The sequence below is a fragment of the Lepeophtheirus salmonis genome, chromosome 3 (genome assembly GCF_016086655.4).
Source record: "Lepeophtheirus salmonis chromosome 3, UVic_Lsal_1.4, whole genome shotgun sequence".
NCBI lineage: Eukaryota > Metazoa > Arthropoda > Copepoda > Siphonostomatoida > Caligidae > Lepeophtheirus > Lepeophtheirus salmonis.
The window spans coordinates 15,288,495-15,313,908 of record NC_052133.2 but is presented as its reverse complement, the minus strand read 5'-3'; positions in this window follow the sequence as shown (position 1 = coordinate 15,313,908).

Sequence of the window (25,414 nt, the reverse complement as noted above, 5' to 3'; positions counted from 1 at the left end):
AAGAGCGCAAGGAGAATGCAGGAGTGGGACATATGGTACACTTGAATTAAGGCCCTTGTTAATATCAGCTGTATGCTTTATGATTTTGTGGGTAGAAAATGATCTTTTGCTCTAAAGAGAAGAACTTTTACAGTCAAAACAACATTAGTGCAGTGAAAATATTGTAATTATATTTAATTAATATACACTTATCGTATTGTACATTTATAAAAGAATTTTCACCAAAGATAGACAATAATGTTTACTTCAGAGGGAGAAGTTAACACAGAAACAACCAATTAAATAATGGACAAAAAAGAAGAAAAAGGAATCGCAACAAACATTTTTCATTTTCTAATTGTTTAAGACTGTATTTTTTTTTAATAACAAACTACTCAACTCCAGTCGTTACGATAAAATTTGCAATTTTTTTCTGATGAATGAACCATTGAGTATTTAATATATTTATAATTGGATCAATGAAGACTTTGAGCCAAAAAATTGTGAAACTGCTCAAATCGAGTATTCTAAAGGGGATGTATTGAAAATGATAGGTATGGCGTTAAAGGGTTAGCACATCTTCATAAATCACTGTGAAGTCATTTTACCTTTTTCAATATTGGTTTAATTTCTTACACACATTACTGAATCTTAATTGATGTGAATTCTCTCAGCTTTACATACAAAATATATACATTTGTTACTTTGTGCTGGTGTAACCTGATATAAAAGAACTACTGCTTTAAAAAGAAAGGTAATTAATTCTCTTATTACTTTTCTCTTCTGAATAATAATTTAGATTATTGTCTTATGAGGTCTATTACTGACCATATTATAAGTATGTATTAGTATTAAGTATATAATTACACTTTACCCTCATTAAGGTTAATTCCTTGACCTAAATGAATAACAAAGCTAGTCCTTGAAGAATTAACTAACAAAACAAAAACAAACTACTCTGTAGATACTAAAAAATTGAAGTTTGTACAAAGTCAGGATGGGGTTTGGGTATTTTGGGGGGGAACTGGGTAGACATAAGTTATTAAACTTAAGACTCTAGTAGACATGGGGTATTTACCAGAGTATTTTAATACAAAGGAGTTATTTGTAGAAACATGTACATATACTCTATACTTGTTGACTTAGGATGGGATTTTTGTAGGAGTGTGTAAATTTGTAAATATCAGCTGTATATTATATGATGTTGGGGGAGAAAATGAGTTACTATTATAAAGAGAAAAAGTTTCCACATTAAAAATAGCATTAGTACAGTGAAAATATTGTAATTATATTTAAATTCATATATTTTTATTTTATTATGCAGTTTTAATACAATTTACATCAAAGATACGTGATAACGATTACATCAGAGGGAGAAGTTAACACCAAGATGACCTATTAAATAATGAAAAAAAAGAGCATATGCAACAATAGTTTTTCCTTTTCTATTTTTTAAGGTAGTTTTTTCCTTACATAGATCCCTTCTTTACTGATGACCAGAAGTGTATAAAATATATCCTAGAAGAGTTGGAGAGGTTTTTTTTTACTTTTATATATCGGAAAGACATGTTTTATACATCACTGCTGATGACTGAGTCAAGCAATAATATATACTCAAATGATGAATCATCACACTTTTTTTTTGATCGACTAGAGATGAGAAAAGTAGGATAATTGTCGGAGAAGAAATGTATTATCCTCGCAAATATAATAGTTTAGTAATGTATTGGCTACATGATGAAAGTAAGAATCTATAATGATATAATATCATATTGAGATCTCGTAAAATTTATAAGGCTAGACGTATAAAGATAGGTTTTTGATAGACAGTATAGGTTAAAGTCCTTTTAACATATTTAATATACAAATACAAAGCAACAATAATTTACAATTTTTCCTTAATCCTAATGAAAAAAGGGTTTTTATTTTGGGTTGGTTATACTCCAAAAATAATTTATATCAACAATTCGGAGACGTCAGATAAAAACACTATCAAAAAAATAGCTTTTATTTTTTACAAAGCACCCTGTAATGCAATACCTGTTGGTTTGAATATCAGTATTATCAAAATGGGTATATCATTTCTCACATTAATTTTAACCTCAGCTACAAATCCCTATCAGTAGTCTATACACATTTTGTCATCTGACTATAAATAATATTAATTTTGTGTTTTCTCCTATTTTTCTATTGGTTCTTACTATGGGTATTTAAAATCGGTCCCTACCCCTGCTATTGATCCTTGAAAAAGTTGCAAATTCTAAAGCGCCCTCTACAAGGCATCACTAATAGTATAATCAGAGATGGGTTTTGTGTCAGAGCGCGAGGAGAAGGCGGGAGCGAGACATATGTTATTATTTAATTAAGAACACTGTTAGCTGTCCGTTATATGATTTTGGGTGGCAAAAATGAACTACTGATATAAAGAGAAGAACCCTTTACATTTAAAATAGTATTAGTCAAAGGTAAATATTACAATTATAGATATTTTTACTTTTTTATGCATTTTTTAAAACATTTTACACCAAAGATAGGCAAGAATTCTTCTTGTATAGGAGGATGTTAACACACTCACAACTAAGTAAATGATGAACAAAACAGAAGAAAAATAATAAACATCTACCGTTTTTCCTTTTCTAATTTGTAAACTTAGTCAGAAGCATCTACAAGGGGTGTCTGGAAGGGCTGTAAACCCCTCCTAATTAATGAGTATTGGCTAAAATTTACTATTGAAAATATTGGTCAGGATGAAAAAATTATAAGGAAACTAGGTGTTGTTTTTTTTTAAGATTTTGTAAATGTTTTTTTTCAAAAATTTACTTTTTTTAAATAATTTTCTGTGAATAAATGTGGATTTTTGAAAAAAAAAAAAAAAATGGATTATAAATCCACAAACTAGATTTAGAACTTATTGAAGTATTTAATATTCTTATAAAAGCTTGATCCAAGATGGTCGAGATATCTATGATGACATCATTTAGCAAAGATCGTTTCAAGGGAGGGCTTTGATGTCCTATTCGAACGGGACCATACATCACAATTTTGGGACCGCTACATCCTTAATTTCTACTTTTTTGAAGTAGCATTCAATTAAATATATCATTTTTATTATCAAATCTAGATCCATTGAGTATGGGTGGAACGCACACAAAACAACACCAATTGACTCTTTAACTCACGTCATCAAAATCTGTATATGTATGTATAGTACTTTTTGATATCATTAAATATACATAACTGCATATTGAATTATTTGTCTGCTTGACGTGTGTAAGCGTGTTTTCAAAGATTATTCAACTCTTGTTATTTATTCCATCATGACATAATAATAAAATAATATAAATCCAATAGAATTCAATTTCATAGAAAATTGTTTGTATTTAAATCCTTTGTATATACATTTATTGAATTTGTGACACACTAAGCTTGTATTGCAAATTTCACCCATGTCTATTCACGCCTCATAATCCTTCAATCATCATTCATTCAATTTTAAGGGAGTTACACAATGAGGAAATGGGCTTTTAATGATAGCTACTCCTATATGTATACATCATCGTCTTGAAAATAGTTTTTGCACATTTATAGATTATACTTTTGTGTTATCTAGGAGAATAGGTAATAAAAGATTTATGATTGAACTACACGTAAATCTATAGATGAAATATTATAGCAAAATGAGAACTCATCTATGGGTTATAAATTAATTATTATTAATGTCTACATGCCTATTTTTATGTGTGTGAGTAATTCAATAAAATTATTGAGTAATGCTCTTTTTAAAGAAGATTCTAGATATAAGAACTTTTAATTAGTTCTAAAATTGTCATTTAGTATACCTGTAATATAATGAAGCATTTTTTGCTATACTTAACACAGAGTGGGTCTGGGAACCAATAACTTACAGTTGCAATTGCAGTCTATCCCCGCTTTTTTTAGAAGTTTGAAGTTTACCAAACGACAGCTGAAAATCAGGAATTGTAAAAATAAAAAATAAACCCACGCAGTGTCAGTGCCGAGAAGACTGTAAAGAACGTTGGCATCTCCATCCGGACTATCTACAACAATTAGGAGTATATTATGCCCCATAAAGACAACAAGAGCCAAAACTTCTACAGCAACAATATGGCTAACTTCTGGCTTGTCTTTATATGCCCCCCCTTTAGCCCTGATCTCAAACCAATGGACTTTGAGATTGAGGCGTCTTGTTGAAGAATGTCTACCGCATCTCTCATCCAAATTTGGATTCGCTCCAAGCTGCCATCATGACAGTGTGGGACTCCATGGAAACAGTCTTCATTAGTAAAGTTCGTCGGCGTGTCGAGGTTGTTATTGAAGGAGGACATATCGAATAAAAAATATAGATAAATATAGTATTTAAATATATCTCAGTTTGGCTTAGGGTTGTTTTTTTATTCCATAAAATACCCCTTTTTCGTAGTTTAGTGATACTACTACAAGTTTTGGGTCACCACTCTGCAGATATTTGAACCAGTATTTGTAAAACCATAAAGTTATAACCTTGTATTTGATTAACTGTGGGTTGAACCAGTTAGAGACGTAAATTTTAGTACAAAAATAGACTAGCCAGGCATTTTAGCATTATATTTATTTGATGGTGTTATGCTTTGATCATCAGCAATGGATCTTTTTCAAGCAGTTAGAGCAGACTGATACCTTCATTCAACGTCTTAATACCTATTTAGATATCATTATATACTTCGTGTTTAGATGGTGATATTCATACTGGTACTAGAAAAACTGCCCTGGAGAAAAGTTCCCTGTTTTGTTTGCCCGAACATCATACACTTTCTTTCTATCTCGAAAATGGAGACAGCGACAGCGGATTGTTGAAATTCAATTATTACAGCCTTTTAATAATAAGAAAATAACTTCGCTAAGTATAGCGAAGAATATAAAATGAAGCTTTTGGAGCGTGCGCAGGCTGAAACCAACATTTATTTATGTTATTTTTTGATTAATTAAAAGTTATAAACTAATTTTTTTTTATCCCGAAATATTGTTGTAATCTATATTTGGGTAACCTAACCAGCTTGTTCTATTTAAAGTTTTTAATAAATATAAAAAACTAAATTGACCAAAAATCAATCAAAATCGACTTTTTTTATTTGCAATCTTTTTTTAAATTGAAATATATGGCTATTCCATAACTTCAGCAAGCATATAAAGCACATGAAGAAAAAATGAAAAAGATATTAGCTTATATGTAAGGTCCTTCATTTTACTCGATTGTTTGGTGGTTACATACTTTTTTTTATTAATTATTATCAAGATGAAGTAATAAATAATTCATTTTTCAAATGCTGAATTGTTTTTAATTTGTTATATACTGTGTCACGTAAATAGTTTTTTTTATGTCAAACTACACACTGAATCGTAGTTATACCCTAAAAGCTTGTTGTTTTTTTAAAGTGCTTTAGAGGCAAAACCTGAATTGGTTGGATGTTTTAATCGTCATTTTTGTGTTTTACGGCTTAAATAACAAAAATAAATAGGTTTTCAACTTTTGCATGGGGTTAACGGAGTAGATGGAGAGGAATCTGGAATCAATCGATCCCAATAAATCGAATAAGTATCCACGTAAGATTAGACAATTATCAGAGTTTGTACTGAATATTTCTATTTATATATGTTGATAGTAATTTTCTGTATCAGTAGTTAGTTAATGAATTTGATGACTTAAAAGTTCCTCTCCATGATACCTATCACGTTGAATTATACTCAAGGGCGTCGGCAGGGGCTGGGCTGGAGGGGCTGTAACGCCCCCACCCCAAAAAAAAGAAGGCATTTATGCGCTTAACTAGAAAGTGTAATGTATGAAATTTAAATTAATTTTTCAATTTTTTTTTTCAAAAAATATATTTTTTAATTTTTTTTTTCAAAAAAATTAACTTCGTCTGAATAGCTATGATTTTTTTTTTTTTTCAAAACATTTTATAACGGAAAATTAACTTTTTTAAATTTTTTGTGAACAGCTGTGGTTTTTTAAATTGTTTGCAAAAAAAGTTCAAGCCGCCCCCCTCCCCCCAAAAAAATATATATATATTAAAATCCTGCAGATGCTATGTATGATTGTTCATGGTAGATACCAGGATTAGTCGTAGGGTTTTACTTAATCCTTCAGCCTGATTCTCAGTTCCTTAGATCGACTACGGTTCTCCATCCCCTCCCCAAGAATTACATAAGAGACAACCGTTTCTACATAATGAGACATGCAATTTACTTTCATGACCCTCCAAAGAGCTAATAGTCTGAATACCTAGAAAAAGTTGAGAGACCTCTCCTTTTAATCTAATATATTCTTTGCATTACAAAGTTATTTCCTCATTATTAAAAGTTTGCAATAATAAAACTTCAACTATCCAATTTTAAGATAGAGAGAGAAAGTATGGCGTGCGGGCAGACTTATACAATTTACCCATAAATTTGATAAAATGTATACATTATGATATCCCACAGAATAGGCTACATTGAAGTATTTAAAAGAAAATTTTAATATATTTGAAACTGATAAGTTATGAACCGAAAACTAAAACACACCCATTTGACCCTAGCTGATTTATTAATTAATCAAGAGAGGGCGGGAAAAGTCTATGGCAGGCCCGACTCTCTTTGTTTCTAATAATCTTGCAATTTGTACCGTAGGCACGAAATTGCAAGGACACATTTAATTCGATTTTTTTATGTTATGAAAAGTTCCTACATGGAAACTGAATAAGTCTGTTTAAATCAGCTTACTGTTAAGATAGGTTTGACTGTATATGGAATATAGAAAATGAACATTAAAGTATATTTCTTGCCTTACAAAAACGTCAACAGTAGATTTGTGTGTTCAAAATAAATCACTTGTCATCACTATCAATATAATACCTACGTTATTAACAAAATGTCGAATACAACAAATATATTATCTAAATTTCAATTTCACTCGCAAAAACTTTAATAATTATTATAATAGTATATACAAATTGTAACAAATACAAATAATATATAATAAAATATTATTTTAAAATATATGGATGTATAACGTGTACTTAAGGAAGTATGTATTGTATCTACATATATCTAGGTATTTAAGAAATGACGTGTTTTGTTACATTCATTCATTTGTTTAAATATGTACACACAGATGAATCATATTTTGAAACATGCTCTTCCTGTGAAGTGAATCCTGCTAAAAAACATTATACCTACATATTCAATGATGAAAAGCCAGTGTAGAATGAGCATGTTAAAAAAAGAAACCAAAAATATACATGGTAACCCTGACAATTTGAATAATGTTTTGGAGGAGAGAAAGAATAATGTTCCTGTCGTTTCATTAGATCAGCTACAATTAGCTGTGACAAAAGAGGAAAGAGAAAAGGATGTAAAGATGGGCATTTGCTAGAATTACTTCGATGTCGATACCCCATTCTACTCTGAGTCAAACAAAGACTTACAATTATAACTCCGCAACAAATCATCAGGGTTATGCTCCGTCTTTTATGGGCACGCACTACCGTTTCATCAAGTTTTGAATATAATTGAATCTATTTAGGAAGGGATCTTCACTACTTAGGAATTAAATAATAATGACAACTGCTTAGGGAAAGAAAATTCCTTCTTTACAATACAAATTAACTGGCCACCTAGAAAACATACCGGATTTACATCATAGTTCCTAGTAATATAAATTTTACAGAGATGTATAATATAAGTCGTAGAAGGCGGGAGCAGCTTTTTTTAGTGGGTAATCTGACCAGGATTTTTTATTTTCCAAAGGGGTTATCATTATTATATCTTACATGTATATCTGGTGTGTTTTTTATAATTGGTAGTCTAAAGAACGAATCTGTCGACACTCAATGTTATTCATATATATGTTTTTTGTTTTTTTAAATTTGCTCCTCAGTAAGATTTTGAAAAGTTTCACATCTTTACTGTTAGCAATTCTTATCCAGGAGGAACAATATTGGAATTCAAACACTATTACGACTGTGAAAGTTTGTTTTTATAATCGTACTACAAAATAAGTTTATTCATTCTCTCAACTTATTATTCAAAAATAAAATTAAAAATCTGTTAGATAATCCTTTCTCATAATGAAATAATAATGAACACTAAAAAAAAAAGAAAAACTACATAGTAATTAACAAAAATTTAAAAATTAAATTAAATTTTAAATGTTTAATTTTTGGAAAAGCATTTCAAATATTAAATTTTCTACTAAAAAGGAAAAATTCCTTAACTGGAGGAGGTACAGCTTCAATAAAAGTATAAAATCAACTAACAATATATGACTTAGAGCTCTTCTATTTTCACAAATAATATGTCTCATAGAAGGACTCTTATAAAGTTAGTTGAAGTAAGATAACCAACCTGTGTTGACTTCTTAATTGGTGACCCCAACATTTGAACACAATGCCAACCACTAGGTCAAAGAAAATTCCTTCAGAGCTCTCTACTGTGGAGGAGGTAAATGCTTCAAATCCTCCAACGCGGCCCGTCCCAGATGTACCGGTGTCGGTACGATCTCGAATCACAGAGGCACGTCTTCCTCAGTTCGATGAAGAGGATGTGGAAATCTGGTTCCCTAGAGTGGATTCAATCTTCAGGACATACGGGATTGTAGAAGACGAAGAGAAGGCAAATATAATGATAGCAACGCTACCCTGTCATATCCTCAGAAACTTTCCACCAGAAGATTTGGGGGTTCTTACGAGGAGATCAAGGATTGCTTTATTAAGAAGTACGGTACTTCTCCCCAAGAACGGATTTGGAGTGTCCTGGATCCTCTAAACGACGAATCTCTTTCCCCATGTAAGGTAATGGCGAAGGTTCGCCGACTCCTCAACCCAGCATTCGTACCTGACTTGAGGGATTCCTTATGCAGGTAGATGGTAATACAATCTGTCCTGGACTCACACAGACCCATGGCCCAGAAAAAAATGAAGTTCGAAGAATGTGTGAAGGTTGGTGATAGTTTGCTACGGTTGGGATATCATCTTTTAATCCTCCTTACTCGAGCCTGTCCGAAATATTTGAAGCGTCTATGGTGAGAAGGAAAAGAGATGTGAATTGGAAAGAAAATAAAACGCAAACTTCCATTTTCTATAAAGACAGGACTTACGGTGCTGAGTCAATGACGTGCTCCGGACCCCCATGTCCATTCTTTTCTCTCATCTCAAAAACTAAATAGTCCTCAGCTCCTAAGAGACAAGGATCTAATTTATCCGAACGACACAAAAAACAAAATTAAGTTCCTTATCGATTCAGGAGCTCAGGTCTCTGGTTTACCAAAAAAAATTGCCACTTAAAGGTTTTAGAAAGACTAAGTTAACGTCCTTGGTCACCTTCAGAGGACAAAGAGTTGTTCATTTGGGGATATCGTCCCTGGATATCGTCTTTGACGGGAAGAACTACTCTCTGTTTTTTATGTAGTAAACAAGGCTCCTCGAATTTTGGGAGTTGATTTTGTACGATGTCACGATTTAAGCATTAACGTCACGAGTGGTTCCCTCTTCAAAAGACCGGCGTGCCTTCACCTCGACAAAATCACACTTGAGGACGAGTTCATGGAGCAGTTCTCTTCTCTTCATCGGATTCTCACACACATTTTTCGGCACTCGTTGAAACACTCAATAGTAACTTCAGGGCCGCCTTGTTTTGCTAGGACTCGGAGACTTAGTAGTTCCAAATTGTTTTTTCTGAAGAAAGAAGTGGGCGAGATCCTGGAGCTTGGAGTTTTGCGAGTGTCCTCATTCTCTTTTTGATCGGCAGTGAACATCGTACAGAAGCCAAGTGGAGGATTCCGCCTCTGTGGGGACTTCCGTCGGCTGAATTGCATGTTTGAACTGGATTGGTATCTCCTTCCAAATATGACGGACTTTTATCAAGGGCTTGGAGGATTCGAAGGCCTCAGTAAGCTGGATTTATGCAAGTCATACCATCAGATCCTGTAAAGGATCAAGACGCTCACCAAACGGCAATCATTACTCCAGTTGGCCTCTTTGAGTATATTCGCATGACTTTTGGCCTCAAAAATGCAGTACAGCGTTTCCAATAGTTCATAGATTCCTTATTCAGAAATGTACTTGGAGTTTTGGTTTATTAAGACGATATCCTTATGGCGTCCAAGTCCGGAGAGGAACATCGAGGTTAATCTTTAAAGTGCTGTCGAAGCTCCAAGAAGCAGGTGTCCGTCTGTCAGGAGATAACTGTAAATGGCAGTACCCTGTTTAGATTTTCCTGGGACACCACTTATCAGCAGAGGGAATGAAATCTCTTTCAAGTAGAGTCGAGCCTATAAGAGTCTTTTTGGGGATGGTTCAATATCATGCGAGTTCCATACCGGGCCACTCTAACAACACGGGAACCATACATCCCCTATTGCTAAAGCATGCCAAGTTCGAATGGGAAGAAAAGCAGCTGGAAAACTTCCAAAAAATTAAAAAGACTCTTTCGGAAAGGACTCTCTGGGGGTTCTGAGAGGATAGGGCCCCTTTGGCACTGACAACAGACTCGTCGTTGACTGGGATAGGAGCTTCCTTGAAGCATAAACAGCAAGTGCATTGACACCATTGGCTTTTTGATCCAAATCGTTGACTCCTGCCCAACAAAAGTACTCGGCATTTGATAGGGAGCTGCTCGCAATCAAGGAAGCTCTGGCACATTTCCGCTGGTTACTGAAAGAGGTTGAATTTTCAATATTTTCCGACCACAAGGCCTTGAGTTTGGCATTGGAATCGAGGATGGCTCTCCTTTATATCTGAGTCTCATTGTCAGATTAAACACAAATCGGATAAAGAGAACGTCGTGGATGACACCTTGTCGAGACTGATAAGCATATTCAGCCGATAATTATTTATTAACCTTCAAGCCCAGTACAGATTACTCTAGATACGTTCAAAAGGGTGAGTCACATTTTTATTAAAAACAAGCCGATCAAGCCAGCTGCATCGCCTACGTACCTTGGTCCACTCAATGTATTGTCTAAATCCGCCAGGACTTTCAAAATAGAGCTGGGTCATCGGTGCGACATTGTATCGGTCGATCGTTTGAAGCCTGCTTTTGGTGTTCAGAACATTCTCCCTGCTATTAAAAACTTATTTTAGATTCTCCATCAAGGATTTTATCCTTCTTTTTACGATTTTATTTGAATGCTGTAATTTATCAATTTTTTTTTCTTCTTGCATCTTTTCATTTATTAATGTTTTAATTGATTGGTTGATTTTAGCTTGGAGTAGAATCTAGGGGGAGCACTGAAGGACCTCTTAGAGTACGTCTTATTTATATTAATAATATGTCTCATAGAAGACTCTAATAAAGTTAGTTGAGGTAAGATAACCAACCCTGTGTATACTTATTCATATATCATTTAAGTTCAGTACTTCAAAACATCCCTTAAGCGAATAGTCTATTTATTAAATTAAAAAAGGCCAATAATTAATTTGACAAAATGACACAGTTGGATATTTACTAACAAATTTTTCTTTTTCCGTAAAGGGTTGAGAGATGCAAAGAATAAACTTGTTGAGTAGACCGATTATAAAAAAAAAACTTTCAAAGTTGTTACATTTTTCAATCTTATTTTCAATTTGATAATTTTTACTACTGTTTTGTGGTTGTACTTTCGGTAGAAATTATTTTGTATGTGTCTGTATAACTAGGTCGTGTTGGTAGTGGAGGCCGTTACTAACTCCAGACAGCACTCCAACGTCAAAATAATTTAATACATGATTAAAATCTGTGGTAGCCATCATGTAACAAATTTTGGTCATATAAGTCTGCAGTAATTCAAGGATAGATTAGTTAGTGTCCTCGTTGCAGTGAAAAAAGACCCCCACAATGTTTTAGAAAATACCAAAGTTTTAAAAAATATAGCTCTTTTGTATATGGCCGAGTCTAATCTTTCGATTTATACCAAATTTACTAAAATTGGACTACTAACACCAGAACTAGAAGCCTTGGTTTCACATTCTCATTTTTGGCTGATCTGCTAAATCAAAAGGAATCATTTGAAGTATGGCACTGAGAAGAAAATATAATTGATCAGTGACCTTACTAGTTTGCAAATGTATTCTTAAAGTATGAAGAAAATCCCATACTTCTCAAGAACTTCTTCGTTACACCATGTACCTCTTTCTAAGAAATATACGTATAATTTAAGCTCTATGCAGTGCCGTAGTTACTGGTCCTGTTATTTGAGGGGCTGATTTGAGTGACTATGGATATTGATCACCATAAATAGGGACAATAAAAACTAAACTTAAATAAACTATTGCAAGCTACAGGCCTCGGTGTTTACGGCCCTGCTATGTTATGATAAATATCATACCAGAGTATAATTCTCAACCCTGCACAGACACTTTGCCGAATCCCATTTTTTCCTATTACAATTTCGCCAAATGGACAAATTACCGAAAAAATAACAAATATACATTTTATGATGATTCATGTTGCAATACTTTGTAACTAATTATGAGTCCCATTCATCTTACTCCTATTTTCAAAGATAAAATGTTAAATTAGTTGCCACAAATTGCACTTATTAAGTGTTGATTGATTAATAATTGATTCATTTTATCATAAGGATGCATCAAAATTTGGCTCGAACCGCTAATATAACCATTGTAATAAAAATCATGTCAATCGCCCAATAAATAAATTATAAATAGAAAATATTTTTAAAGAATAGAAAGTGTCAATCAAACAATGATTCATTTTCAATGAACAATGAGATTGAATCCATCACTTTGATCGAATATCTTAGAGCTCCTATGTACTTATTCAAGTCCTGATCTGCACTTCTTTATCCCGAGGTAGTCTCGGACTTAATAATTTTCAGGATGTGTAACATATTATTGCCGGTGGAATCATCATCCAATATCTTTATGATTTTTTTCGGAAAGTGTACTAGGACTAGTAAATTGTCGGTCCTTATTTGCATCCGAGGACCACGGTCCAATCCAGTACAAACCCACATGTTGGTCCTTAAATACGGTAAAATTGATTAATCGTGACGTCATTAAGCGTGTTTTTCCTTTTTTTATCATAATTATAAAGTATGTTCGTATTATTTTTATTCTATTTAGGTAATACACTATCCACATTTTTTTTTTTTAAATCCAAGAGCCGACAATCTTAAGAACCGTTCCTAAGACTGATCTGGACCGAATAAATAAGGACCAACAAAACACTAACTAGAACTCTTCTTAGCATGCAAATACTTTGAAGGTATGAATTTGGCACATATTTGAATAAATATAGAAGATGTGTTCAAAAAGTAAAGTGACTTTGTATTTTAAGGTAGAAATATTAATTTATTCATCAATATTTATGTTGTCCCCTTCAATTTAATCCCCCTCAGATACAATACACTTGGGCTAATGCCTTTTTCAATCCTCAAAGCACTTCTCATAAGCACTTTTCCTTATGGCCTTGAGCTCTACGAGTGATGCAGTCTTTATTTCACCAATCGTTGTCAATCTCCGTCCTTTCATAGGTATCTTCAGTTTTGGTAACAAGAAAAAGTCACATTGCCCAAATCCAATTAATATGGTGGCTGAGGCATGATTTTGGCGTTCTTATGGGCCAAAAAAAAAAATCAACAATTCTTTTGTCCAAAATTAATGAATTTTGAAACAAACTTCGATAACATACGTCTCATGCACAAAAAATTCGAAAACATTATATGGCCCGAGCCAACTTATTTGTCATTAACGACTTCTCTGCTAGTAGTTTAATGGTTTTCGAAAACAACTTTTTCACAGCTTCAACGTTTTCATCAATTTTTGACATACTTGGGCGTTCAGAGCGTCTTCCTGGCCATCTTGGAAGAGTTTGTACCCCTTGTCAACTTTTTTTTCACTTAGAACAGTTTCATCGTATGCCACTGTCAATATTTTAAGTGTTTTGTAGCACTTAATTTCATTTTTTACACAAAATTTGATAAAATTCTTTGATCCATGTTTTTCTATATCCAAAAATCTCTAAAACGTAAAATACGTCAACTGTAATGCTTCTCATAAACAAACTAAACATGTTATATAGCTGAAACAGTAAATATATGAACATGGCGAGTGTACAAACATAAAAAGATCAAACATACCAGATGTACCTTGCACACGAAATTTGATAAGTCAACCCTTACTTTTTGAATACATTTTATATGTGGTGTTATTTTACGGAAACATTCAATGCTCTAATAGAAACTCTACCAAATAAGATAAATCCTTATAAAAGTATTCGTTAAAACGATTGGACACATTTATCAGATATTTTGTACTTTTTAAAATAATATTTAATCTAAATGAGATATTTGTTTAATAGTGTGTTGTTTAGGTAGTTTTCTTTTTGCAACTCATTGTTAAATGTATGTATTACTTTTCCAACTCTATAAAATTTTATGCGAAAATGCAAACACAGGAAACATTTTGTAAATATACATACATTTGTATTATATTTGCTCAATAGGAGGGCTAAATAGCTATACAATATATGTACATACAAAGATATTCGTCAAATAAAATGCTAAAAAAAAAAAAAAAAGTAAGTAAACTCACATGGATCAAACAGCTTGATATTTCTACTGATGTTCAAAATCTGATGAAGCATCCCACGACTATTTTCTATCCCTGGAAATAGGAAACATGTAAATTGTGTATTGGTAAAATGAAAAATATGTTAAAAGTGTTTTATTAATCTTGCATTGTAAATTTGCAAAAAAAAAAAAAAAAAAAAGGAGTAACCCCTGTTGTGCCAAAAGGTTTTATAAATGAATCATCGGTTTGTTTGATGCTCTAAAGCTCAGTAGTTTTAACCAGGGTGTTACCAGCATTTATTATTTGTAGGGGGCTTAGGTCCAAAAATTATCAGCACCGTTATGCCATAACTTATGTAAATAGGTTTATATATTATAATAATTATTATTATATAATAACATAGGGTACCTGCGTTGCAGGGCTAAATATAGGAGAATAGAAACAAAGAATGGAGGTAGAAGAAAAGAGAGAGTTGTACAAAGAGACTGAAGGAGAAAAGAAGAAAGAAGGAAAGTTAGGCTTTATTTTTTGTCAAAAACTCCCCCTTAAAGACTTAATTTCCCTAAAATATCATAGGAACATTCTTCGTTATTTTATACTTCTATATTTTAGACTGGCTGTTTTGGATTCTATATGTGATAGGACCAAAAACAGTCTTATAAATATATATATATAAGATAAGATAAAAATTTGGGGGGAAAAACTTTAAGGAATCTTAAGGCTACGACGCCTCTCGAGTGCACGACATGGTCGAAGTCTTCTGGGGCCTTGAATTTTCCCAAAATGTAAGGTTGCTTAAAATACCATGTGATGTTGATATATATCTACAAATACGACGAATATTATAGCTTTAGAGTTATATAAAGCTTATCTGAGTTGACAAGCAGGCCTTTCTCATTCCAAATGATGTTTTCCCCTACTAAATGTTGTGCAGTTTAGCCTTTTTGATTAATTTTTCGACATTTTTTGGTTCTATATAATTTGCTATATAATAACTGATGTAGATACAACAGTAAAGTTAGAACCGATAATATAAAACCATATCATGGCGGCAAATATATCATGCGGCTAAATCTCCTCGAGGAAAAATTACCGGTCACGATAATAAACATCACATAATCTTAACTGCATTGTTTGCCATCACTACTTTTTATTATCTTTATATTAATTATCGCCCAGTATCAAAATATTTTATAATTATGATATTAACATCGAAATTATCTTCTAAATATAATTATTAACAATAATACTGAATCCGATCAGTATTATTAAAACTCTTAATCAATCTAAATATTGTATAACATACACATATTTATGAATACCGTTGTCTATATTACGTCATATATATGTAAATCAATTGAAAAACAAAAAAAGGCCCCATTTTTCTAGACCATTCTAACAATTATTTCGTTCCTAATCTCATATTTAATATAGATTAGTATGTTATACGTATTCCCAACTTCAAAATACATACTATATATGAGTATTTTTGATATTCTTATTTTTTGAAGATACAGTAGATTTTTATATGAGCAAATTTTACCATCATTCATCAAAGTCAAAAGTTGAGATAATGAAAATATATCTAATTTATACATGTATAATCATATTCACTTATATGTGTAGGAAAATATACACTGTTTCCAATTTAGAAAAAACATTTTTTGGAAGAGGGATGTCAATTGGTTAAAATACAGAACTGATAAAAAGACATTTTTATGCGGTATTGGTGTTGATGTATTGAATAATTTTGTCCCGTATTGAACAATCTAAAATGTAGCACTTATCTAAAATTACAAAAATGTTATATTTCAAAAATTATCATCAAATTTTGAATAATTAATTCATAAATACAATCGAAGGAGACCCTTTTTACATTTTTAATCAATACATATAGCCGACTGTTCCATTGAACCACAGTTCCTCCCTGGTACAGAACTTTGCAAATCAATTCTGTACAAAGCTCGGCCCTAGGTTGGCTCAAGGAGTGATCCTGGAAGCCTTCAGTTGCTCCTTTGTTGTGTATTGGACTTCAAAAAGCTTTCCCTTGAGTTGCCCAAAAATACCAAAGTCCAGGGAGGAACAGTTGGGGCTGTGGGTTTTTGACCAAGCGTCTCTATCAAAAAAAAAAAAAAAAACTAGAGTCTATCACAGAGGAAATCCTGGATCTGATTTAAAATGTGACAGCTAGCGCCATCCTGCTGCCACCACCAAGAATTTTCACGGGTTTTACGAGTCCACAGAAGCCATTTCTTGGGATACGTATCACCAATAAGCCTTTCATTAGCCTCCAAAAACATTGAGTCGCACTTATGTCCATCAGATCCAAAAACAGCAAGCCTCTGCAAATTGGAAATGTTGATGTGCCTCTCACAATCAACTGTTTCGCAGAAGAGCGGTTATAGCCTAGCACTTTAGAGATCTCTGATGGCTATTTTCCACACGCGGATAGCTCCAGAATTGTAGCTCTGTGTTGCTCATTGTTTTTGGTTCTGACCCTAGTTGAGTAAAATGCTATTTAAAAAAGGGTCCAGATTTTTACAGTTGTTACTTGATTCAGCTAGAGTACTCACTGCCTTAATATATATTTTTATTTAACAAAGCTGTCGTTATTATTCTTTTAATCCTTTTTATCCTCAGCAAAACGCCACTACAAAGACAATAGAGTTCAAAGGTAAAATATTGTTGTCAAAGATTAAAGAAGAACTTGGGGGAAAGGATATTTTACCTTACTTATTTTTCTATGGACACGGAGCCTGAGAAATTGTACTCGGAACCAGAAAAACCTGGAGCATGATGACTCAAGACTATGAAAGACCCAGAGCGTGCAGACTCGCATTTAACCTTAACACTCAAATCCAGCTCTGAATATTGGATCTTTAATTATATTTACTATTTAGAATGAGTAATTAGTAATTATTTATGGAGTATGAAGAGGATTTATAATGAAGATGCAAAATAACTAATGAGCATTATGAATGTATGTACATACGAGTATAATATTACATCTTACTATTTGGTTTTTTATATTGATTGTACTATGTAGGTTTAATTGATAATAATCTCGACGAAAATTGTAGCGGCCTCATCATGAGTACATATTGAAGTTGTGCCTACAAGTTTCACTATAAAAAAGGTTTTATATGCCGTAAATAGATAACGTTAATATTATTGATTGCATCACTGTTTCTGTTCCAAACTTGTGATTCAGTTTCTTCAACTGACAACCTTTAAGAGCTCATTTTTAGTGTGTTTTTATGCTTAAAGGCTCATCCTTAACATCTTTAATCTTTGGGCAGTCAAAAAATAAAAACAAATCCTTTCACACTAACTTCCAATAACAAAGCATATCATCAGGCACTGATCCTGAAAATTCAATTTTGCATTTATGCCTTGAAGACATCCGGCACCCAGATTGACGGATGCGTAGCAAATATTTAAAAATACTATATTAGGATTTTAAATACAACAATTTAGTATTAGGTTTTATTAATATTTTTTTGTGCCTATATATTTTAATTTTTCTCATTTTAACATACTGTAACGTGTTTCCAGAACTACAAAATATTTGAAATATATTCCGGTTGTTAAAAAAATATTATTATTATTGCCAAACGAAAAATGGACATCACTGATACAAGTTTATTCCGGATTTGAACTTCATATGAGGACCTCAAATAAACATCAACAACATCTTAGTATGCAAATATTCCACGACTAAATGTTCCACAGTATTACGTGACTTTAAACGAGGAAAAGTCGAGGAATCATAGAGAAGTAAAAGAAGAGTACTTTTCTCAGCCCCAAAAACTATAACGACTCCAATGGGCATTAAACATAGTACAAGGGTGAATGAGAAATATTCCGCTAGCATAATCATGTAATTCTAATTGTGAGTAAATACAAGTGGCATTGTTTAATATTGATTTTCTATGTAAATAACTACTTTAAAAATATTTTCCCAACTTCTCAAGGGTCCTCAATTAATAAAAGACCCCTTTTCATATTTTTAATGGTGCGTAAGGGTTGTTCATAATAGAGCAAGCCAAAATTTGAGCGCCTGCGCAGTTTGGGTGTTGTTTGTTATTTTGGAAACTATCCAGAACTGTTTGGCGTCAGATAAAAAAATAGCATCGATCGACGAATTATTTATTCTGCTCTTGTGATTCAGTCAGAGAGTTCATGTTGTAATCCTCTCCAAACGAGAAAATGTTGAGACTGCAAACTTCTTAAGCCTGGATAAGTCCTTTATCTGGAGAGTCCGGAAGCACTGGAAGAGTTTGGAGATGATTATGACTATTGTCCATGCCACACTACGAAAATAACGTTAAGCTGGTTGTCTGATTGATTTTTTTTAACTTTGTAGGACCCAGTGTTTGGCAGCAATGCTCTCCAGACTTCAACACCACGGAATTTTTAGTGAGAGGTGCATTTGAATGTCACACCAACAGATCCTTTTTACAACACAAAATCTTTGCTGATGTCCATAATCCAGGAGGAATTCCGAAATCTGCCAATAGAGACTGTCATCAAGATCTACTCCCGTTTCCACAGTCGAATCGAGGCAGTTATTGACACCAGAGGCGATTAAAGTGAAGAACTGATTTTTCCTTAATTCCGCTTTTATTCGACATTGATTTTTGTTAAGATAAAACGATGAGATTTGGAGAAAAACATTTTTTTAATCGTGTTGGTTGTTAAATAAAGGTTGCATCGTGTATATAGAGTGGTTCATAAAAATTAGAAAAATCTTTGAAGGGTTATAATGAATCAAACTAGATGAGGTAGAGCCACACGGCGCCAAAGCTTTGGCACGCTTGGACGACCTAGTACGATTTTGCCATTGTATGTGTAATCGACTTTTTCTGGCCATCCACTGACGAATAATACATGACACAGGCATCATGCTCGACCCTCCCCCAAGAGATAGAAATCCCATGTGTTCAAGTAAGGACTTTTTTACAGCCCAAAAATCCATATTCTTAAAGTTAGGATATTTTGTAATCAAGACATCCGGCCCTTTTTTGGCCTTGTGGGCCGTTACACTGTCTTGTTGGAAGGTGTTATTTCTTCCTGGAGCTACTCCAACCATACAGGGAATAAAAAATTAAAAGTGCAATACCAGAACACCGTTAAACGGGAAAACTGGTTCCGCACGAGGTTGCTCAGGCCTGCCAAAGCTTCCACCGCCGTGTGGTGGAGGTTATCGAGAGAGGCAGATCTCATTATGAATAATGTAATTTCATTCAATTATGTAACTTTCCAATAATAATAAAAATGATGGCTCTATCCCATTTAGTTTTTTCGTTAAAAGCCTTTAAATATTTCCCCAATTTATTTGGACCTTCTGTAGTAGTTTGTTTACATAACCACAAATAGTATTAAATTGAAGAAATTGAAAAAAAAGTCATAGGATAATTCATTTATGTTTATCAGTAGCTTGTTAAATTATTTGTTTATTAATATAGGCAATAACAGTGGCAACACTAATATTCATTTAAAAGTTTCCTCATTGATATTACTCTAATTATGAGAGGTTTGAGCAAATAATTTTCTATAAAAGTGTTATTTGTTCCTTAGTTTTCAAGAAAGTATTTACTTTAAATGAGTGAAAAATATACATGTAATCATATTTTACTTAAATACTTTAGTAGTACAAGTACCATCTATAGGAATTTACCAAGTTTCTACGAATCAAATATTTCATTACCTCATACTTCTTTTCGTAAAAAAAATTAAAATAAGTATAAAATCAACATATACGAAATAGGGTTTATACAGTATCATAAAAATTAGTATTGTATTTTGTTTTCAACTGACAAATTTTCTGTCAAATAAGAGTTAAAAATATAGTTGAAGATAATATGATCTGTCAGACTGATAAAAAAATTAAGGCTATCACCCAGATAATTTAAAGAATATTTCGGAGGAGAGCAGCTCAGCTGTCTTGAGGTTTCATTAAATTATCTGCGAGCAAAAAGGACGGTGGAAAAATTACATATCTGGCAATGATATAGAAAGAAAGTACTACGATGACTTTTTTGAATTTTACTACAAATCATACCAGAACTTAGGCTTATAACTCCCCAACGATTTTTCAATTTTACTCTTCGTCTTTTGTAGTTATTACTATATATTATTAATAAGGCAAGGATTATTTGCAAGAATGTAAGAAAAAAAGTCACTGGGTACATATTATTAGCATTGTTGAAAATAAATTAAATCCCACTATGTTAAAAGAAAAGAAACCAAAAATTAACCCAAACATCCTAACACTTGGCAAACATAGAAACTAACCTTGGCCCACAAGTTGTCGTGAACTACAGTGGGACAACCATAAAGATTAAAAACACCGCCATAATGCATAAGGGACTCCTTCAAATACATCAAATTAACCCCTGCCACGCATTTTCCAGATATACGGTATAGTTCTTTTGTAACTCGGAGGTGGATTTCATCTCATTTTGGGGCTCGGGAGTACCCATTATAACCCCAAATTTTGAGTTATAATGGGCGTGGTTAAGGATCCTTTTTTTTTTTAGTTTATGTTAGGGGTGGTGGTGTAAATATTATGGGCGGGAAATGTCTGGAGTAAAATGTCGTAGATACTGTTTTTCATATTTTGAAATGTAATATTTTCCGGTCGACGTTTTGTCGTTCGATGCTCTGTCAAAGGTCGTTTCGACCTTCTACGATTCAGGATTAGATACTGAACAGAAAATGAGCTCCGTTCATGTTTTCCAGTCATTTATGAACACCTGAGTACCTGTATCCGGTGAAATTGATCGATTAACGGTGAAACCCTTTGATTGGCGTTCATTTGCAAGTTCATTGCGTTGCTCCTATTTCTCCCCAAAAACATTTTTTATATCAAGATCGAGAACCAAGTGATCAATATAATTACCTTATAAGTATCCTTAATTACTTTAAAACTACAGAGACCCACAAAAACTTGCAGTAGCATGACTTAATTACGAAGGTCGTAATTTTTATTAAATAAAGAAAAGACTACTCAAAACCAATTAATGATATATTTAAATACAATATTGGGCTATATATTTATCAGTATGTTCTCCTGTACTAGAAATAACGGCCTCAAGATTGGCAGTGAGCAGATTGACAGCTTTTGACGATAAAGGCTATATCCATGGCATGGCGTATCACGCTGTCATGATGGCACAGTGTAAAAAATCCAAATTTGAATGAGAGGTGCTGCAGACATTTATTCTTATTCAAGACACCCCAAACTTCAAAGTCTAGGAGGTTGAGGTCAGGGCTAGAGAACGGCCACATGGAGGACTGTAATGGACTTCTTGATGTTGTAACCAGTCCGAATAGAGATGTTCATTGTATCTGCGGCCTTCTTGCCATTGATACCAGTGGGGAAGAGATCGCACACGTGTTACATTTTTACACTCCGAGACTCGGGATAAAATCAAAACTTGTTTATTTTTGTTTTTAGTTGTCGGTTGGTTGTGTAGTAAAAAATAAAGACAAGTTAAATCGTAATTAAATACCACTGCAATTTTTTAAGTTAACACTCTGTAACTACGCAACCTCCGTGAACTCAAGAGAAAATTCTTCGAGGGAAAAATGAATTGAATAAGGAAAATTAGTCTTTTACGTCATCTCGTGAATAAACAAGTTTTTTCCCCCTAGATTGATTTAATCATTATTGATCAGGTGGTTATCATTTCGTTCTTTTAAAAATGAACATGAACGGAAGAAATTAAACCAATGAGCCCCTTACCGTAATTTTTAGGGAATGAACGAAAAAGGTGATCATGGTTAGAAGCGTAACGTTGTACTTATTCCTGTTTTGAAAATATATTTAAGGCCACCGTGTTCAAATATCTATTTTTTTTTTACTCCTCTATTCTATTTTATACGTTTAAAATAATAAAATATATCGATTTAAAATCAATATTGTTTTTATTAAATATAAACCCAAACCCGTATTTTTGTTGAACAATAAAATTTTTCTCACTCATCAAATCTAAAAACTATCCCTTAAGACACGTATACTTATGTATATAGACTTATAATGTCAAAACTCATTCTTATTTAAATATGTACAATATATATGATAAAAAAATTCCTTTATGAAGAATGTGCTCTATTGTTTGGAAATTTGAATAGATTAATTCTATGTCTATGAAATGAATTTTGTACAATGATCTACAGAGGAAACAATATTCATTTACATTTTTATTATCAAATCATCTTTTGTATATAAATATTTTCATGGTTCTTTATTCTAATATCCCAATTGCATTTATTATTCACTGCAAAAATTATAAAAATAGAACGTAATATATCCCTTGATTTGAGTATTCAATGAAATTTTTTGTAATATTGTACAAAAAAATAGAGGATGTATTAAAAAAAATCCATTATTGTAAATAAATTTTTTGTTATTAATTCTTATATCCTTGACAATCAAAATTGCAGGAATAAAATCGACGAAACCAAAATGGCGTATGATTGGCTGTTATAGAATCAGGACCATAAACTCTATTCACGTTTTGAGTTCCTGACTTGCGTTTTTCCCTTGTTTAATGAAAAAAAAGTAAAAAAATGGCGTATTTTCTCTTTGTTAGTGTTCCTTTTTGGGACCACTCAAACAATACTAAGTCAAAAAATCAGAAAACTGTCAATAGAGTTTTTAGTACGAAATCTTATTTTACTAACACAACCAATCACACTTATACAACGTTAGATATATATTACTACAGACATCTTTTGAAAAAAAAATAGATTTCTGTTTATTGGTACTATTATATAGAGGCACAATTTCAAAAATATTTTGATATAAATTTCTGCTGTTAACAAACATGGAGGTAGTACTGGGTGGTCCATTGAAATCTGAACACTTATTAATTGAATAACTAATTAAGGTTGAGTTGTTGAAATTAATTCATATTTCAAAATATTAAAGCATAAACAATTATTTACGAAACAAAACAAATTTGAGCTCTCTAACTTACACACAAGGTGAGAAAATGAAACTCGAATGGGATCGACGAATTTCCATCCGTGCACTCGAAGCAGTTGGGCGTCTCCACGACCAAATTCTATGCCATCAGGCAAGTCCAAAACTTTAAAGGAGAAGAATGGCTCGGCCAAAAAGGTCAAATTGCATCTGGATGAGTGAAAGAAAACAGCCCAGGCTAATCTCCTCAAGTCCATTATGGTCTAAGAAAAAGATCTTGGTGTTCCTTAGCAGACTGTCCAGAGAGCTATACAAAAAGTGGGTAGAATGAGCCTTGTGAAGGGGGAAAGGGCACTTTTGACACCAGCAATGAAAGAAACCCATCTACTCCGTTACAAGTCTCTTTTAAATAAGTTTTGAACGAATGTTTGGAGTTCTCTGGGACTTTTATTTGACATTTTTTGGCCCCCCTAAAGCCTTGATACCAACCAATTTTATTAAATTTTATTGTGAATTAATAAATTATATCTCGTTGAAGCTTATCATTCAAAGTGTTCAGATTTTAATGGAGTACTCGGTATATACGGGAGAAAAGGAAATTCACCCCTCAGAAATAAAATAATTATGGCAACAGCTTAGAAAAGGTAAAGATTCACTCTTCAGTTTACCAACTCCAAAAAAACCGGTAAGCTAAAAAGTGCAGCCAATTTTATCCCAATGAATAATTCCTTTTGAAATTTACTTATAATCCCGGAATGGTAACTTTTTATAACACTATTACTCACGGTGTTACCTCGCTACCACAAAATAACCTATGTATACCGTCGATTGTCTCATCTCGCTCGATACGTAATGGCTATTTCATAATGTATTCTTTTTGATAAATACACTAAATAATAAGTTATTTATACTTATGCTCCGTTTCCAAAAGAAACGGAATACAATTTCTTGTTGATCCTTCGTCGTTTATATAATATATATATATATTGCCCATCTTATTATTTATATGAAGAAATTTTGGCTATCCTATAGTAATACAAATTAATAGCTACACTTTTAATAAAATATCACTAAGCAATACTATAATGACATAATGAATAAAATACAAGGTATATTTAAATATTACAAAATATATTTTAAAAATGGTGAAGAAATAATATATGACGGTGATAGTCTGGGAGATATATAGCAATTGGTATGATTGACTTATTTGATAACTACCAGATGATTTTGAGCCTTTTTTTTTTTTGTTTCTTTTCCGAAGAAAGGTTGCCTAATACAATAAAGGTAACTACGTGTATTATCTTCTGATTGATAAGCGATATACAACAAGAAAACTAAAGATTAAGTTCGAACCAATAATAAAAAAACCTAAAAGGCGGCGAATACCGGGCCGTGCAAAATTATTTACCGATTTTTGTTCAGAACATATCGCGGACAATAATGACATTTCGAATGACTTGAGAAACAATTTATTCATATATTTTTAGAATAATAAAATAGTTTGTGATCAAATCTAATCAATGTAGCCACCATTTGACTCAATGACACTGGTCAGGCGACGTCTGAAGCTGCCACAGACTTGCTGGATGTAATCGGCGTCCATGGAGGCCCAGGCCTTGTTGACAGCAGTCTTTAAGGCATTTATGTTCTTGTGTCGTTTTTTTGCAGGCCTTGGTCTCCACGTGCGCCTAGATAGAGAAGTCTAATGGGTTCAGATCTGGGCTCTGAGGGGGCCAGTAGTCCTTGGGCCAAAAGTTCATGTTGTCCTTGAGCCACTCCTGAGCTTCCTTGGAAGCGTGGGCGGGTGTTCCATCTTGTTGAAAACCCTCAAGAATAGTTGCCGACTATGGATTTGATCCACGGAAGGACCTTGGACGCCAGAATCTTCACATAATCCTCCGCTGTTAATCTGTAGCCAGTGGGGAACCATACTGGCTTCATGGCCTTCCCGTTG